We start from the raw sequence: 19,614 nt of genomic DNA, 5'->3' as shown, positions 1-19,614 counted from the left end.
TCCCTTGCAGAGATTACTTTGATGGCTGATCACCTCCCTTTACTTCAACTCTTGAATGATAGAGGGAGGAGGAAGAAGATGAAGGGATCAAGGAAGAAGATCCAAAAGGCTAGATGCAGCCTTTCCTTTTCCTTGTGTTGAATCCCAAACGAAGGAGGAAGAAGAAGACTATCAAGGCCCTTTTCCTTCTTGCTTGCGGCTGATCCAAGAGGAGAGAAGGGTGGCCACGAATTGGAGAAGATGAGGGCTTCTTATGATACCCTAGGTCAGCCGCCCACCTCCCTTTTTAAAGTCATGAAGGGCTCCTACAAGTTAGGAGCCCTTGACTTATTTCCAAGAGGGGGCGCCGACCCCTTCTTTTCATGCCGCACCAATCAAGAGGAGAGGGGCTCATGCCGCACCAAGGAGGATTAGGTGTCCTTCTCATGGTTTAGTCCTAATGTAATTAGGATTAACCAAATCATGAATCAATCGGGTTCAATCTATGCTAGTCCTAATCCAATTAGAACTTGAATGAACCATGACTCTATTGAACTCTTCAATCCTAACCCAATTAGGAGTCATGTTGATTCATTAGATTAATAATTAATTATGACTTAAGAAATCCTAATCCAATTAGGACTTGTTTAATTCTAGTCCTAATTCAATTAGGACTCTAATTTGAATTCGAAGTCCTAATCAGTTTAGGACTCTAGGAATCCTATTCTAAGTAGGAATCCAATTTTAATTCAAATCTCCTAATCTAATTAGGATTGTAAGAATCCTACTCCAAGTAGGAATCCCAGTCCTACTCCAATTAGGATTCCCAGTCCTAATCCAATTAGGACTCTAGGAATCCTACTCGAAGTAGGATTTATGTTTTAAGTCTAATTAATCAATTCCCATTCCTTCTTCAACTTATTATCAATAGAATTGATTACTCGTGATTCATAATCACTTTCCAACAATCAGATCGGTCAATACTTCTAGTGTGTGTGACCCCATAGGTTCTACTCTGACTGGTAGTGAGATATTTTGTGATCTCTATCACAATATCATTGAAAACTCCTTTCAATGGGTCGGAACGATTCCAACTCTACTCATTAGGATTTATCGATCATCAAGATAATCCCTATGAGTCCCACCATCCACCAGTGATACCTAGCAGCATGTAGTGGCTATCCAGCAGAATAGAATGATGAACCTCTAGGTGCAGTTATCATATGATACAGTCCTACTATCGTGGATCCCTACAGGACGGAGGTCATGGACAACTCGTCAAACCCCATCGTCTGTCATATGTGAAGATTTATTTGACTTAAGTTCGAGAGTGGAAAACTCTTTCTCTACTGTGCATACTGCCCCGGCCGAGGTCTTACGAACTCAGTCTTATAAATCACATAGGATCTCTCCTTATCTATCAAGGTCGATAGATTCCTTATAGGTGAATACCCTACTCCTACAGTGAACCTACTGCAGCCAATCTACACTGCATGGACCCATATGGCTAGAGACCATGTATGTGTGCAGTCAAACTACAATAACCTCACTGTGAGTAGCCGAAGCACCGCAGGTCAAAGGACCAGTCACACTACTGCAACATCAAGCAAGTCACTGACGAGTGGATAGACATCCAAGTGACTTTTTGTATTGGTCACGCTTAGTACCCTTGTTCTCTAACAAGCACCTGCACTATTACTTCAGTATCTCCACACCGTGGACTCGAGTCTCGTCCATCCATAGGGAAAGTAATGTGTGCACTGATCTTATCGGATCGATCACCGTCCTCGTGATGATCCATCGATCAGGAGCGTTTAGAAATTAATCACTAATGATACATGGCTCAAATTCTCAACTCTTGAGAATAAGCATCATCATCTTATTAATTCCTTGGACGATTCATAGTCACAATAATAATATGAATGAAAAAGATGCCTTTCATTTATCCAATAATAATAAAGTCAAGTACAAATTATGTCCTAGAATTAATAATGTGTCAGCCAAAATTAGCTTCTAGGGCATACATCTAACAATCTCCCACTTGCACTAAAGCCAATCAGTCATATATCTTAGTCCCATCTTCTCAAGGTGGGCTTCAGTCTTTTGTTGACTTAGCTGCTTAGTGAATGGGTCTGCCACGTTGTCCGCGGAGTCTACTCTCTGCACCTCGACATACTTCTTCTCAACATAGTCGCGTATGAGGTAGAAGCGCCGCTCTATGTGCTTGGACTTCTGATGAGACCTTGGCTCCTTAGCAAGAGCTATGGCGCCATTATTATTGCAGTAGAGCGTTATGGCATCTGATGACATTACATTCAATTCTGCAATAAATTTCTTGAACCAGAAGCCTTCCTTAGCAGCTTCAGAGGCGGCGATGTATTCAGCTTCCATAGTAGAATCAGCAATGATCGGTTGTTTAGAACTCTTTCAATTCACCGTACCACCATTGCACATGAACACATATCCAGATGTTGACTTCCTATCATCGACATCAGTCATGAAGTCTGAATCTGTGTATCCTTCTACCTTCAACTCTGATGATCCTCCAAAAACCAAGAATAAATCTTTAGTTCTTCTCAAGTACTTAAGAATATTCTTCACAGCTGTCCAGTGTTCTTCACCTGGATTTGACTGATATCTGCTTGTGACACTCACAGCGAGAGCTATATCAGGTCGTGTACATAGCATGGCATATATGAGGCTCCCTATTGCCGATGCATAGGGAATCTTGCTCATGCGTTGAATCTCTTCAGATGTGTTGGGGCACATCTTCTTGGAGAGATGAATTCCATGCCTAAGGGGTAAAAGACCCCTTTTGGAGTTTTCCATGCTGAACCTTTTCAGTACTTCCTCTATATACATTTTCTGTGATAGGCCAAGCATCCTTTTAGATCTATCTCTATAGACCTTTATTCCCAAAATATAGGATGCTTCCCCAAGGTCTTTCATGGAGAATTCTTTTGACAACCAGACCTTGACCGAGGTTAGCATGGAATATCATTCCCTATCAGGAGGATGTCGTCCACGTACAGTACGAGAAAAACGACAGCGCTCCCACTAACCTTTTTGTAAACACACGGTTCCTCTTCGTTTTTGATGAAATCAAACGTTTTGATTGCGTCATCGAAACGAGTGTTCCAACTCCGAGATGCTTGTTTTAGTCCATAAATGGACCTTTGCAGCTTGCAGACCTTGTGATCTCCATCACTGAAAGTGAAACCCAGAGGCTGTTCCATATAGATATCTTCATCAAGATATCCATTCAGGTAAGCAGTTTTTACATCCATCTGCCAGATTTCATAATCATGAAATGCTGCAATGGCAAGCAATGTTCGGATGGATTTCAGCATAGCTACAGGTGAAAAGGTCTCCTGATAGTCAATGCCTTCGCGTTGACTATACCCTTTCGCCACCAGCCTTGCCTTAAAGGTCTCTACCTTTCCATCCGAACCTATTTTCCTTTTGTAGATCCATTTACATCCAATAGGTACAATACCTTCTGGTGGATCTACTAAGGTCCAGACTTGGTTGGAATGCATGGAGTCTAACTCTGACTTCATGGCTTCCAGCCATTTCTCGGAATCGATATCAGATATCGCCTCATCGTAGGTTTTGGAATCTTCTGTATGATCCCTATCTCCCACTAGGAACATTTCCTCGGTATCCTCTTCTAGTATACCTAAGTATCTATCGGGAGGATGGGAGACCCTACTAGATCTACGAGGTGGTCGAGGGACATCGTGTACTGGCTCTGTATGAATGGGTTCAATAGGATCTATAACTCGTTGCTTTTCAGAGACTTTCTCTTGAAGCTCAATTTTCCTCCCACTGCCTCTGTCAAGGATAAACTGATTTTCCAAGAAGATGGCATGACGGCTCACAAACACATTGTGATCCTCTGAGACGTAAAAATTGTATCCTAATGACTCTTTAGGATATACTATAAAACGAGAACTTATGGTCCTAGCCTCTAGTTTGTCCGCCTGTAGTCTCTTGACGTAGGCCGGACATCCCCAAATCTTGAGATGACCAAGACTTGGTTTCTTACCATGCCATATCTCATACGGTGTGGTAGGAACGGATTTAGAGGGAACTCTATTAAGTAGATATACTGCGGTAAGTAAGGCATCTCCCCAAAGAAATATAGGTAAATCAGTGAAGCTCATCATGGACCTGACCATATCCAATAGGGTCTGATTCCTCCTCTCTGACACCCCGTTGAGTTGAGGTGTACCCGAAGGAGTCCATTGTGAGACTATGCCATTGTCCTTGAGATACTCCCGGAATTCTCCACTAAGGTATTCTCCTCCTCGATCTGATCGAAGAGCCTTAAGAGGTTTTCCAGTTTGTTTTTCTACTTCATTTCTGAACTCCTTGAACCTTTCAAAAGATTCAGACTTGTGTCTCATAAGATACACATACCCATACCGTGAATAATCATCGGTAAAGGTAATGAAGTACGAATAACGTTCTCTGGATAGCACATCGAATGGGCCACATACATCTGTATGTACTAGGGTAAGTATTTCAGTGGTCCTCTCCCCATGTCCTACAAAGGGCAATCTGGCCATTTTTCCTTGAAGATAGGACTCGCAAACTGGATATGACTCGGAAGTCAATGAGCCGAGAAGCCCATCTTTATCCATTTTGTTCATCCTATCCTCTCCAATATGGCCAAGCCTGAGGTGCCACAAATATTTTTGGTTTATCTCATCCCTGGATCTTTTGGATCCTTTGGCATTCACTACTTGCTCAGACACATTTATAGATACATCCATATGCAAATGATAGAGACTGTCAATCATAAAACCACGTGCGACTATTTTATTTCTTAAATAAATAGAACAGCAGTCTTTGTCAAATGTAAAAACATGACCTTCCTGTGCTAGACATGAAACAGAAATCAAATTTCTGCTAGCAGCAGGTACATAATAGCAGTCTCTAAGTAATAAACTAAAACCAGACGGTAGTCGCAGATGGTAGGTGCCGACAGCCACAGCAGCAACTTTTGCCCCGTTGCCAACCCGAAGGGTTACCGCACCTTCCGCCAGCCTTCTACTTTCCTTTAGACCCTGCATGGTAGTGCACAAATGAGCACTAGAACCAGAATCTATAACCCAACTAGAAGTAGAAGAAACCGTTAGATTAGTTTCAATTATGAGCAAGTCTATACCTTCTGAAGGTGTGTCAGTCTTCTTGTTCTTCAGGCTCTCGAGGTATGAAGGACAGTTCCTTTTCCAGTGGCCGTCGACATTGCAGTGGAAACATTTTCCTTTGTCATTAGCCTTTTTCTTTTGAACTTCCTTCTTTGGCTTCTTGTCTTTCTTCTGCTTCTTAGCAGGCTTCTTTTTCTTCCAAGTAGACTTTCTCTTGGAACCAGAAGTCAACTCAGCAGCAAGGACATTGCCCCTTGAACCTTTCAAGGCTCCCTCAGCAGTTACCAACATGTTTATTAGTTCAGTCTTAGTGCATTCAATTTTATTCATGTGGTAGTTTACTATAAACTGACCAAATGAATCAGAAAGTGACTGTAGGATCGAATCCATTTGTAATTCCTTGTGCATGTTCATTCCGAGCTTCTCAAGCTCCTCTAGGTCCTTGATCATAGTTAGACCATGATCATGGACAGACTGCCCTTCGCGCATCTTTGTCTTGAAGAGCCTCTTGGACACTTCAAAACGAGCTGTGCGACTCTGCTCACCATACATCTCTTGCAGGTGTGCTAGTATGTCCCTAGCAGTCTTGAGATTCTCATGCTGGCATTGGAGTTCATTTGACATGGATGCCATCATATAGCATTTAACTCTAATGTCATCATCCATCCACTTTTGATGCATCTGACGCTGAACATCAGTAGGACGTGTTGGTAGTGTGGGGCTATCTGAATCGAGTATGTAGCCTATTTTCTCACAGTCCAAAACAATTTTGAGGTTTCTAAGCCAGTCCTTGTAATTGGTTCCGGTCAATCGATTGGTCTCAAGAATACGGGTCAAAGGGTTTGAAGCTGACATTGTATCTGCAGAGAGTAAAGATTTTAGTTAGACTTTTATACTTGATCATTAATCTGTTCTAAGGTCTTTTAGAACAAATGTACCTCCCACTATTTTCTCGAATTCCTCACACTCCCCTGGTAGGAAAACGGAAATCCTACACGACTAGGGTTTCTAGTGGGTACTGCGGTTCCACCAATTTACATGCCACCTCACCTAACAGTTATTGGTGACACATAGATTGATGAATGTAGAACTCTTGCACAATGCTTCTCAAACATGTTGCAGTGCAACTTGGTCTCTAAGCCATGAAAACCTCACCTAACAGTTATTGGTCCCATTTCTTAGTTAAGTCAGACCCACCGTATAACCGTAGGAATAAAGTCGTCATTGGGCCCTCACCTAACAGTTATTGGTGCCCAACCCCTCCTTACCCTACAACATCTCATGTCTATAGAGAGGTCCAGCCCCCCGATGCAACTTGACCACTGTATCCAGCCGAGACAAATCAACATCAGAAAGACCTTAGCAGCTCTACTACAGTGGAAGACCTATTGACTTAATATTGGTTAATCAGGTCTTAGTGTTTGCAACTTGAGCTCTTCATAAGAGGTAATCGAACAATTGGCCAGGTAAGCAGGTGGGAGGCTCCCCTTACTCAGAGAGTAAGGTCCTAATTAAGTAACCACCATTCATGCTTTCCTAGACACCAATTAGATCAATTAATCTAATATGACTTGCTCATGTCGGTTCACTTTCGACTTGATTGAGGAGGTTTTAGTTTAGGTCTCATTGGGTTTGCTACATCACATGTAAATCTATCTACCCGACTCTCATTCACATCACATGCAAACGGCACATTGCAGGCAGTTATAATCGCAGCAATAATTAAAGCTAAACTTTAAATAGGTGATGATCATGGATTCTAGTTAGGTCGTATTACAAGCACATGCACGTCAATCGATCAACTGGTCTTCAACTCTTGAATTGGTTCCAAGCCTCCTTGATTCGATCCTTGACCAACTCTTGATCCAATCGCCATCAACCGCTTAGACCCCTGCTCATCTCATGCATCATCTTCGACTTGATCGTTGACGTACATCACATCACAGAAATACAACCAGATATAAAATAAAATAAAAATAAATTACATCTCCCTTTTAGGAGGCACGCAGGCCTCTCAAAACATCAAATAAGATGCATGCAAGCATCTGAAAAATTACATGACATATAGATCACATCGCAGGTCATTACATTTGATACCAAAAGGGTTTGAATCCTATGATCATCACCACATGCAGCAATTATAATTTTCAGATCTGAAAACTAACTGATTATCTCATGACATAGGTTGCTGATCATGCTAATCATGATTCTAAACTTTGTAATCCCATTAACAATGCAATTAGAATCATCTTTTTATCACATAAAAATCAGCATGTAAAAATCAGCACCCTAGGAAAAAATCTGCATGCAGAAATTTTCAGCATGCATGATCATTCAATTTTCAGATCTAATAAGATGCCTTTAGATAATTAATTCTTACCTTAATCTACGAAGCCTAGGCTCTGATACCACTGTTGGGAACCCGCCCATGCCGCTGATATTTCAAAAAAAATCAGATGGCAGCGGAAGAGGCATGTGCGGGATCGATGTTCATCGCATGAACGTTGTTTCATGAACCGTTCGTAGATAGGTAAGGATTAAAAACTTTTAGATACATTAGAAGATCAGATCTTTACCTTGTGCGGGTAGATGATCACCGCAAACTGGAGTTCGTGGTTTTAGGATGAAGGTTCGCTTGAAGCCGCACAAGCGTCCGACCTCTACGGGTATCCACACGAAGCAGAGGACCAATCCAAGCTCTCTATCTCCCCGAGGTGCTAGCTCCCTTGCAGAGATTACTTTGATGGCTGATCACCTCCCTTTACTTCAACTCTTGAATGATAGAGGGAGGAGGAAGAAGATGAAGGGATCAAGGAAGAAGATCCAAAAGGCTAGATGCAGCCTTTCCTTTTCCTTGTGTTGAATCCCAAACGAAGGAGGAAGAAGAAGACTATCAAGGCCCTTTTCCTTCTTGCTTGCGGCTGATCCAAGAGGAGAGAAGGGTGGCCACGAATTGGAGAAGAGGAGGGCTTCTTATGATACCCTAGGTCAGCCGCCCACCTCCCTTTTTAAAGTCATGAAGGGCTCCTACAAGTTAGGAGCCCTTGACTTATTTCCAAGAGGGGGCGCTGGCCCCTTCTCTTCATGCCGCACCAATCAAGAGGAGAGGGGCTCATGCCCCTCTTACTTGGTTAACCTAATCCTCCTCCAAGGAGGATTAGGTGTCCTTCTCATGGTTTAGTCCTAATATAATTAGGATTAACCAAATCATGAATCAATCGGGTTCAATCTATGCTAGTCCTAATCCAATTAGAACTTGAATGAACCATGACTCTATTGAACTCTTCAATCCTAACCCAATTAGGAGTCATGTTGATTCATTAGATTAATAATTAATTATGACTTAAGAAATCCTAATCCAATTAGGACTTGTTTAATTCTAGTCCTAATTCAATTAGGACTCTAATTTGAATTCGAAGTCCTAATCCGATTAGGAGTCTAGGAATCCTATTCTAAGTAAGAATCCAATTTTAATTCAAATCTCCTAATCTAATTAGGATTGTAGGAATCCTACTCCAAGTAGAAATTTCAGTCCTACTCCAATTAGGATTCCCAGTCCTAATCCAATTAGGACTCTAGGAATCCTACTCGAAGTAGGATTCATGTTTTAAGTCTAATTAATCAATTCACATTCCTTCTTCAACTTATTATCAATCGAATTGATTACTCGTGATTCATAATCACTTTCCAACCATCGGATCGGTCAATACTTCTAGTGTGTGTGACCCCATAGGTTCTACTCTGACAGGTAGTGAGATATTTTGTGATCTCTATCACAATATCATTGAAAACTCCTTTCAATGGGTCGAAACGATTCCAACTCTACTCATTAGGGTTTATCGATCATCAAGATAATCCCTATGAGTCCCACCATCCACCAGTGACACCTAGCAGCATGTAGTGGCTACCCAGCAGAATAGAATGATGAACCTCTAGGTGCAGTTATCATGTGATACAGTCCTACTATCGTGGATCCCTACAGGACGGAGGTCATGGACAACTCGTCAAACCCCATCGTCTGTCATATGTGAAGATTTATTCGACTTAAGTTCAAGAGTGAAAAACTCTTTCTCCACTGTGCATACTGCCCCGGCCGAGGTCTTACGAACTCAGTCTTATAAATCACATAGGATCTCTCCTTATCTATCAAGGTCGATAGATTCCTTATAGGTGAATACCTTACTCCTACAGTGAACCTACTGCAGCCAATCTACACTGCATGGATCCATATGGCTAGAGACCATGTATGTGTGCAGTCAAACTACAATAACCTCACTGTGAGTAGCCGAAGCACCGCAGGTCAAAGGACCAGTCACACTACTGCAACATCAAAAAAGTCACTGACGAGTGGATAGACATCCAAGTGACTTTTTGTATTGGTCACGCTTAGTACCCTTATTCTCTAACAAGCACCTGCACTATTACTTCAGTGTCTCCACACCGTGGACTCGAGTCTCGTCCATCCATAGGGAAAGTAATGTGTGCACTGATCTTATCGGATCGATCACCGTCCTCGTGATGATCCATCGATCAGGAGCGTTTAGAAATTAATCACTAATGATACATGGCTCAAATTCTCAACTCTTGAGAATATGCATCATCATCTTATTAATTCCTTGGACGATTCATAGACACAATAATAATATGAATGAAAAAGATGCCTTTCATTTATTCAATAATAATAAAGTCAAGTACAAATTATGTCCTAGAATTAATAATGTGTCAGCCAAAATTGGCTTCTAGGGCATACATCTAACAGTGGTTGCACAACAAAGTAACATATTAAAAAATGCCGTATGCATCTCTATGCACCAAGACAGTATAACATCAATCCTCATTGCAAACCTTGTGGTTGCACAACAAACCAGCATGGATCTTGACATAATAATGTTGAGGCATGAAAGAAGGCTAAGAGTAGTGTTTTATCAACATTAAGCTTATCCATAATAGACAATCAAACAATTGGCCAAGTAAGCAGGTGAGAGGCTCCCCTTACTCAGAGAGTAAGATCCTAATTAAGTAACCACCTTTAGTGCTTTCTTAGACACCAACTAGATTGATTGCTTTAGAATGGGTTAGCTCAAAGTATCTTACACTACGACTTAATATAAATTTTATGAGGGCTTTTTGGTCTCTTGCACATTCTATAAATGTAACACATACATACATAGCATTTCTAATGTAACACAGCAAGGAGTGTTAACATGCTTTAAAACATTTGAACAATATAACATTGCTATCTCATAGCATATAACAATCATATAATATTACTACCTCAGCATTTTTATAAACATGCTACAACATATAACAATGCTATTTCATAGCAAATTGTAAATCCTACATGATGCATGTTCATTTGATTGAACCAATAAAGAGTGGCTCTGATACCACTGAAGGGTTTTTGGTATGATTTAGGGGGCAACGGAAGTGCGGAATTTTGAAAATTTCTTAATAAAATTCCGTTACATCGAACCCTTATGAACCAAGATCACCTTAATGGTAATAATCAAATAAATAAATATAAATATAGGAATAGAGGAATACCTCCAACGCTATATCCAATATGCAGAATTTTTGCTAGATGTCCAAGTGTTCACCCTCCAACGTTGATCCACATAGGAATTGGATTCAAGACTTTAGCTCCAAGGAACTTAGCCCTTGATGCTGAATTCTTCCAAAGAACTCTAATGGCTTGCTTTCCTTCCTTTCTAATTTTCTTTCCTTTTCTAAATCTCCTTCTAAGCTATTTGTCCTAAAGAAGACCTCTTGTCTTGGCTTAGGACAACCTAAGAGAGAGATGTTAGAAAGAAAGAAGACTTGTAAGAAAGAAGGGATAAGAGAGAGTTGGATTGATTTCGGGATGAATGAAAACACCGGGAGCGCATCTTATTTATAAATGGCGTAGGGATGCATCCTTGCCATCCATTCACTCATCAAGAGGCGTGTGATAGGGTTGCCAACAAGAGGGGAGATGTATTCCTAGGATGGGCGTATCATATGAAGAGACGTGATAAGTGGATAAGGTTGAAAAGAGGCGCCTCATCCTTATCTACTTATCATCTCATGCGCTCTTCTCTTTTCACGCCAACATCTCTACGTCATCAGCCCATATGAAGTCCCATCACGCCATCAATCTCTCTCCATGATGCATGATGCGTTCGCAAAATTGCTCTCCCAAGTGCAGGAGAATCACACAAACAGTAAAACTTGGAAGTCTGAGGTCGATTCCTCAGGAAGAGCGGTCTATGAATTATCTATGTAATTTCAGATGTGATTTCAGATGGTTTTTAGAAGTTTAGAGAAACTAATTAATAGATTAAGTTCGATAATATGGAGATGGCTAGGGATCCGGAATCCTCCTTGACAATATTACTTTTAACAAATAAACTTGACGATTCTCGATTAAGGATCGAATAGATAAAATAGTTTTAATCATGGAATATATCGATTGAATACATGAACTCAATGCATTCATCGTGCTAGTTATGTCTACGACAAATCAAATATCAGAGCGATCCGTGCATCAATAAATATAAAACATGACTAATCTATCTAATAAATAAATATGAGAGAATCAGAACATATGAAAAGATGTAAATTAATTAAAACCAAAGTTCAGAGTTTACTTCATGAAAGCAATAAGCCAGGGGTCTTCCATCACCCTTGACCAAAGGAGTTAGCCTCCCATTACAAGCGTCAGCTTCTCTCCCTTTTCCTTCTTTTTTCTATTTGAAGAACAGAGGATGCTCTGTTCTCCCTTGTTTTCAATGGCCCAGGCTTTGTTTTTTTTCTTTTTCAAATGAAAGAGAGATAGCCCCCCTCCAGCCGAGAGAGATCCCTTCATATAGATCCCTAGAGCCCCTCAGCCAGCGATGGATTCCCTCATCACACGTGGAGAGGACGGACGGATGGGATGAATCCCGGGAGAAGAGGATGGATGCGGACTTCGGAAAGGGAGGAAGGCTGATCGTGGAAGGGGCATGGACTTGGAAGCGAGCTGATCACGGGATGCTAATCCGGAAGCTGATTCGGAAGGGGCGGATTCCTCAAATCTGGGAGGTGGCTGTGACACGGAAAGATGCGAAGATGCTAGCGAACGGCTGGATGAAGCTGTGGATGCAGAAGAATCGGATGCGGAGGAGTACTTCACGGATGGCTGGGAGGCGTGGAATGCTGGGATCGCTTACCTTCCTCTCGTTTGTTTAATGCATTGGCTAGTTGACCCATTTAGGATTCTAGCTTAGCAATTGATTGCGTGTGAGAGTGCAATAGTTGTGTGTTTGCCTCCAAACCTTGAAGGGCAGTCAACACTTTCTCCTCAAAGGTTGTATTTCTTTGGATTGGAGGAGGTGGGTGTTGAAATTGAGTTGAGGGATGATAGAGATGAAAATTCTGAGGGTTTTGAAAATTTTTGGAAGTGGGGTTGGGCAGTATTCGGAGCTTGCTGTCTCCAAGAAAAATTTGGATGATTCCGCCATCCTGAGTTATATGTATTGGAAAATGGGTCATTACCCGGTCTGGGCTGTGTTCGAGTAGCATTGATGTGTTCTTGCACGAGTTCGGAGAATTGGGGCGCTGAGGGGCACTCATGAATAGGGTGGGATGGGCTAGAACATGTTGGGGTATGTGGAGACCATTGGTGATGAAGAGAATTAAAGGAGAATCAATTCTGCATAATTCTGTCTGGCGGACTGTCGGAGTCGACTCGAGCTACAGTCGAGTCGACTCGAAGCATCGTCGAGTCGACTCGAGCTACAGTCGAGTCGACCCTAGATCGTGCCAGTTTTGTCCAGACGTGCCAGAGTCGACTCGAACCACAGCCGAGTCGACTCGGGCTCGCGGAAAATCGTACGGACGATTTTCTTTTGGTGTTTTTTGGTAGCGTTTCGACGGCTATGATGATCTGAAGGTCTTGAGACTATATATAGGACTCATGAGAGCCCTAGGAGTAGAGATATTCAAGGATATTTTAAGAGAGACTCTTGTTTTTTGCGGCTAGGGTTCTAGAGAAGAAGAGGATTGGGATCCTACTTCTTGTGCAAGGAGAATTCTGTGTGAATCTCTTGTAGAGCGATCGAGTGTGATCGTTCAGATGTGTGCTATCTCTGTAATCTGTTCATCCTAATTGAGATTTGGAGCGGTAGAGGACGTAGGCTACTTGTAGCCGAACCTCGTTACATCTTTGTGTTTGCTTTGCTATTTTCTTCCTATTTCTTCTTCCTTTGGTTTGATAATCCGCTGCGGTGCTCAAGTGTTTTACCCTATTGAAACCACGGGGTAATCTTTTGCCCTTCGTAGCGGAAGCGAAGCGGTGATCCTTGAGTCTGGTGTCGAGGGAGCGAGAGAGTGCTTATCCGTTTGCTTCTCTCTTTGCTTGTCCGACGTTGGTGTTTGTACCGGTGTGAGTGGGTTCCGGTGCAGGGCGTCGCCAACAAGTGGTATCAGAGCTATTGGTATTTTGCAATGGCGGATGAAGGGAAGTTGCGAATTGAGAAGTTCAATGGCATGAACTTCAGATTTTGGAAGATGCAAATAGAGGATTATCTTTACCAGAAGGATCTCTATTTACCTCTTGGAGGTAGAGCGAAGAAACCAGAGAAGATGTCCGATGAAGACTGGGAGGTCCTCGATCGGAAGACGCTCGGCACCATAAGATTGTCACTTGCATCCCAAGTGGCATTCAACATCAAAAATGAGAAGACGACGATGGAGTTGATGGCAACATTGTCGCGGATGTACGAGAAACCCTCAGCATCAAACAAGGTATTTCTCATGAAGAGGTTGTTTAATCTTCGTATGAAAAATGGCGGCAGCGTAGCAGAATACCTCAACGAGTTCAATGGACTCACGGCCCAGTTGGAGTCAGTGGAGATTAGTTTTGACGATGAGATTCGGGCATTGCTAATCCTCTCCGGATTGCCTGATAGCTGGGAGGGCCTGGTGATGGCGGTGAGCAACTCTTCGGCGACGGGGAAGTTGATCTTTGATGACGTTGTGGGAGTGCTTCTGAGTGAAGAAGCAAGAAGGAAATCTTCTGGAGCTACGGAGTCGTCTGGAAGTGCACTAAACATCTCTAACCGGGGAAGACAAAAGAAGGACGGTCGATTTCGAAGCGACTCGAAGTCGAGATCCAGCAGGTCTCGAGCACCTCAGAACAAGGGAGCGAAGTGCTGGAACTGCGGGAAGATGGGGCACTTTAGGAGGGACTGCAAATATCCTAAAGGGAAGCAAGGCGACCACACCGAAGGAGTCAGCAAGGATCTAGCAAATCTTGCTGAAAACGGTGACATGGATGCCCTCGTTCTATCTTTATCTACCGGTGACGAGTCTTGGGTGATAGACTCGGGCGCGTCTTTCCATGCTACATCCCAACGAAAGCTTCTTGGAGGATATGAGAAGGGAGACTTCGGCAAAGTCTACTTAGGGGATGGAGAGCCTTGCACCATACAAGGAAGGGGAAGCGCGGAAGTGAAGTTGATTTCTGGATCTTCACTTGAGCTTGAGGACGTACGGCACGTGCTTCAACTGCAGAGGAATCTGATTTCTGTTGGACAGTTGGCGAGCCAGGGGTACAAGACTATTTTCACAGCTGATCAGTGGAAGATATCCAGGAGTTCGTTGATGGTGGCTAGTGGCAAGAAGGTTGGGACACTTTATATCGCCAACGGCACGGAGAACTCTATTGGAGTTGCTGCAGCAGATGTGGACGCCAAGTTATGGCATTGCAGACTTGGGCACATGAGTTATCAGGGACTGGAGGTGATGCACCAGTTGGAAAAGCTGCAGGGTCTCAGGAGTGTTGAGATGGACTTCTGTGAGGATTGTATTCTCGGAAAACAGAAGCGTGTTTCATTCAGCAAAGAAGGTAAACCTCGGAAGCAATAAAAGCTAGATCTCGTGCACACGGACGTGTGGGGGCCTGCACCGGTTTCTTCCATTGGTGGATCTCAGTACTATGTTACTTTTATTGATGATGCTACCAGGAAGCTTTGGGTGTTCTTATTGAAGCACAAGTCAGAGGTATTTGGGGTCTTCAGGAGATGGCAGGCAATGGTAGAACTCGAGACAGGAAGGAGGTTAAAATGCCTGAGATCAGACAACGGTGGTGAGTATTGTAGCAGGGAGTTTGAGGACTACTGTGCAGAGGCTGGGATCATCAGGCAGAGGACAATTCCAGGGACACCACAACAAAATGGAGTTGCTGAAAGGATGAACAGAACAATTAATGAGCGTGCCAGGAGTATGAGGATACATGCTGGATTGCCACAGCAGTTTTGGGCGGAAGCAGTTAACACTGTTGCCTACTTGATCAACAGAGGGCCATCAAAGAAACTTGAATTTGGGATTCTTGAGGAAGCATGGACAGCGAAGAAGATTGATTTGGCGCACTTACGAGTATTCGGTTATACCAGTTATGTCCATGTTGATTCCAGTCAAAGAAGCAAACTAGACGCCAAATCAAAGAAGTGCATTTTTGTTGGATACGGAGGTCAACAGTTTGGGTATCGATTTTGGGATCCCGAACACAGGAAGATCATTCGTAGTAATGATGTGGTATTTAATGAGAAAATGCAGCAGAGCACTGAATCAGAAACAAAACCTGTTGAGCCGTGTTTTGTGGATCCTGAAGAGGAGTCTACAAATTCTGGTCAGAAGACTCAGTCAGAGCAAGAACCTGAATGCTTCACGGAGGCATTGGAAGTTGATACTAGGAAGGAGTGGGAGTTGGCCATGGATGATGAGATGGAGTCATTGGAGCAGAATCAAACGTGGGATTTGGTGGATCTACCCAAGGGGAAGAAAGCACTGTCAAACAAATGGGTTTACAGGCTGAAGGAAGAGCAGAATGGGAAGAAACGGTACAAGGCCAGGCTGGTTGTAAAAGGATTTCAGCAGAGAGCAGGTATCGACTTCACGGAGATCTTTTCTCCTGTAGTCAAGATGAGTTCTATTCGGGCGGTGCTGAGCATGGTGGCAGTAGAGAATCTTCACTTAGAGCAGCTTGATGTGAAGACAGCTTTTCTTCACGGAGATCTCGATGAGGAGATATATATGCAGCAGCCGGAGGGATACGTTGCAGCTGGCACGGGTGACTTGGTTTGCAAATTGAAGAAAAGCCTCTATGGTTTGAAACAGGCACCCAGGCAATGGTATCTCAAGTTCGATAGTTACATGCTTGAGATAGGATACAGGAGATGTCAGGAGGATCACTGTTGCTACTTCCGGGACTTCGGTACATCTTACATTATCTTGCTATTATATGTTGATGACATGTTAGTTGCAGGAGCTAGCATGCATGAGATTGCAAAATTGAAGCTGAAGCTGTCAAGAAAATTTGCAATGAAGGATCTAGGAGCAGTGAAACAGATCCTTGGGATGCGGATCAGCAGAGATAGATCTAAACATGTCCTCAGACTATCTCAGGCGGAGTACATCAGCCGAGTACTCAAGAGATTCTGCATGGAGGGTGCCAAACCTGTTGGCACACCACTAGGTGCCCACTTAAAGTTTTCAAAAGGACAAAGTCCGAAGACGCGGGTGGAGGAGCTCAATATGTCAAAAATCCCGTATGCATCGGCGGTGGGGAGCTTGATGTACGCTATGGTCTGTACGAGACCTGACATTGCTCAAGTAGTGGGAGTTGTGAGTCGCTTTATGAGCTGCCCAAGCTTGGAGCATTGGCGTGCGGTCAAATGGATACTGAGGTATCTGAGAGGCACGGAGCACATGTCATTGTGCTATGGAGGTTCTGAGATCCGATTACAGGGCTTTGTGGACTCAGACATGGCAGGGGACTTGGACGGCAGGAGGAGCACGACAGGGTACTTGTTCACCTTGGGCAGTGGAGCCGTCAGTTGGATTTCCAGGTTGCAACCAGTTGTTGCATTGTCGACTACGGAGGCGGAGTATGTGGCAGCCACAGAGGCGTGCAAGGAACTAATATGGCTTCAGGGCTTGATGAAGGAGCTTGGGAAGGAGCAGAAGGATTGCATGTTATATTCAGATAGTCAAAGTGCAATTCATCTGGCAAAGAATTCAGCTTTCCATTCAAGGACGAAGCATATTGGCATACGGTACCACTTCGTGAGGTCATTGCTCAAGCAGGGACTCGTCAAGTTGGAGAAGATTCATACAAGTCAGAATCCTGCAGATATGTTGACGAAGGTCGTCACGGTGGAGAAGCTGAGGAGTTGTTCAGCTTCTGCTGGTCTTCATGCTTGAAGACGTTGAGGAGGCATCGTACCTATCTCACTAGGATGATTCAGTTTCAGTGGGAGCACAGAGGAGAGCCAAGTAACAAGAGAATATACCCAAGGTCTCCAAGTGGGAGATTGTTGGGGTATGTGGAGACCATTGGTGATGAAGAGAATTGAAGGAGAATCAATTCTGCATAATTCTGTCTGGCGGACTGTCGGAGTCGACTCGAGCTACAGTCGAGTCGACTCGGGAATAGTCGAGTCGACTCGGGAACAGTCGAGTCGACCCGGGAGGAGAAAGACCAGAAGACCGAGAAAACCATGTTTCTGTCTGGACTGTCAGAGTCGACTCGAGCTACAGTCGAGTCGACTCGAAGCATCGTCGAGTCGACTCGAGCTACAGTCGAGTCGACCCTAGATCGTGCCAGTTTTGTCCAGACGTGCCAGAGTCGACTCGAACCACAGCCGAGTCGACTCGGGCTCGCGGAAAATCGTACGGACGATTTTCTTTTGGTGTTTTTTGGTAGCGTTTCGACGGCTATGATCATCTGAAGGTCTTGAGACTATATATAGGACTCATGAGAGCCCTAGGAGTAGAGATATTCAAGGATATTTTGAGAGAGACTCTTGTTTTTTGCGGCTAGGGTTCTAGAGAAGAAGAGGATTGGGATCCTACTTCTTGTGCAAGGGGAATTCTGTGTGAATCTCTTGTAGAGCGATCGTGTGTGATCGTTCGGGTGTGTGCTATCTCTGTAATCTGTTCATCCTAATTGAGATTTGGAGCGGTAGAGGACGTAGGCTACTTGTAGCCGAACCTCGTTACATCTTTGTGTTTGCTTTGCTATTTTCTTCCTATTTCTTCTTCCTTTGGTTTGATAATCTGCTGCGGTGCTCAAGTGTTTTACCCTATTGAAACCACGGGGTAATCTTTTGCCCTTCGTAGCGGAAGCGAAGCGGTGATCCTTGAGTCCGGTGTCGAGGGAGCGAGAGAGTGCTTATCCGTTTGCTTCTCTCTTTGCTTGTCCGACGTTGGTGTTTGTACCGGTGTGAGTGGGTTTCGGTGCAGGGCGTCGCCAACAGAACAGATAGTACACGCTTGTGCTTGAGAAGAGTTAATGAAATGCCCACCTATCATCAGTTGGTCAATCTTATGGGACAATGCATCTACCTTGCTAGACAGATCCATAGAATGACTTATTTCACAAATGGTCCCTTTTCTTTGAGAACTCGGAGGTGCTTGACGAGAACAGAAAGCATGGTGGAGGGAGTTTTCATTAAGATTTTCAAATAATTGCCATGCTTCATGCTCATTTTGAAGCATAAAAGTCCCCCTGCATGCAGCATCGATTATCTGACGGTTTCGTTCAGTCAATCCGTCATAGAAACATTGCACTAGCTGCCACTTAGGTATTTGATGATGAGGGCATTTACGGATTAGGTCCCGAAATCTTTCCCAAGTTTCATGAAATTCTTCTCCCTCGGTTTGGGAGAAGCTTGTAATGGCACGTCTAAACTGGTTCATTCTTCCTATAGGAAAGTATATTTTAAGAAATTCTTGTTGCATTTGATCCCAAGAATGAATCGAGTTGGCTTCTAAAGAATTCAGCCATTGTTTGGCTCTATCTTTAAGGGAGAAGGGGAATAACCTAAGTTTCAGAGCATCATTAGTGAAGTTCTGAATCTTGACAGTGGTGCAAATCTCAAGGAATTCATCTAGGTGTTTATATGGGTCTTCATTGGTAAGCCCATAAAAAGATGGGAGCATTTGGATCACACTAGACTTTATTTTATATTGTACAGCTGCTACTTCAGATAATCGAATGCAAGATGGGGAAGTGTAAATGGTGGGAGTAAAGTACTCCCTCAGGAGTTTGGGTTGTTCTTCAGCCATCTCAGAAGGTGGGGATGATTCTATTGTTCTGATCTCAGCTCGAATATTTCTAAGGGTACGTTCTATTTCAGGGTCAAAAGGTAATAGGTCACGTACTCTAGAACGACTCCCTTGCATACACTAGTACTTGATCAATCAAGCATGCAATAAAAGAAAAACACATCAATCCTTGTATTTGTCCTAAAATCACTAGACAGCTCCTAACTGGTTTGAAGAGGGCACCTAAGCCTCCAATCCGGTCTAATGAACCGAGTTGACCAGGTAAGCTCCCAGGTAAGTGGAGGGGTCACGATGCGTTCGCAAAGGTCCCACTTAAAACCCACTTGCCTCGAACAGATGAACTGTCTCCCTTATAGGGACAAAGCTTGCCTAGACATCAACTAAGCCACAA

The 19,614-nt window shown here is 43.4% G+C and overlaps 1 non-coding gene across 1 annotated transcript; it reads left to right on the top strand.

The window, feature by feature from the left end:
* Positions 1-18,741: 18,741 nt before the first annotated feature.
* On the top strand, positions 18,742-18,847 carry LOC149753708 (small nucleolar RNA R71). Its single transcript, XR_016409315.1, has one exon. It is a non-coding gene; the product is annotated as a small nucleolar RNA R71 (small nucleolar RNA).
* Positions 18,848-19,614: the final 767 nt, after the last annotated feature.

The sequence above is a fragment of the Phoenix dactylifera genome, chromosome 4 (assembly GCF_051530095.1).
Source record: "Phoenix dactylifera cultivar Ajwa chromosome 4, Ajwa_hap1_PhDact_Kaust_v1.1, whole genome shotgun sequence".
Classification (NCBI taxonomy): Eukaryota; Viridiplantae; Streptophyta; class Magnoliopsida; order Arecales; family Arecaceae; genus Phoenix; species Phoenix dactylifera.
This window is presented reverse-complemented; position numbering and strand designations above follow the sequence as displayed.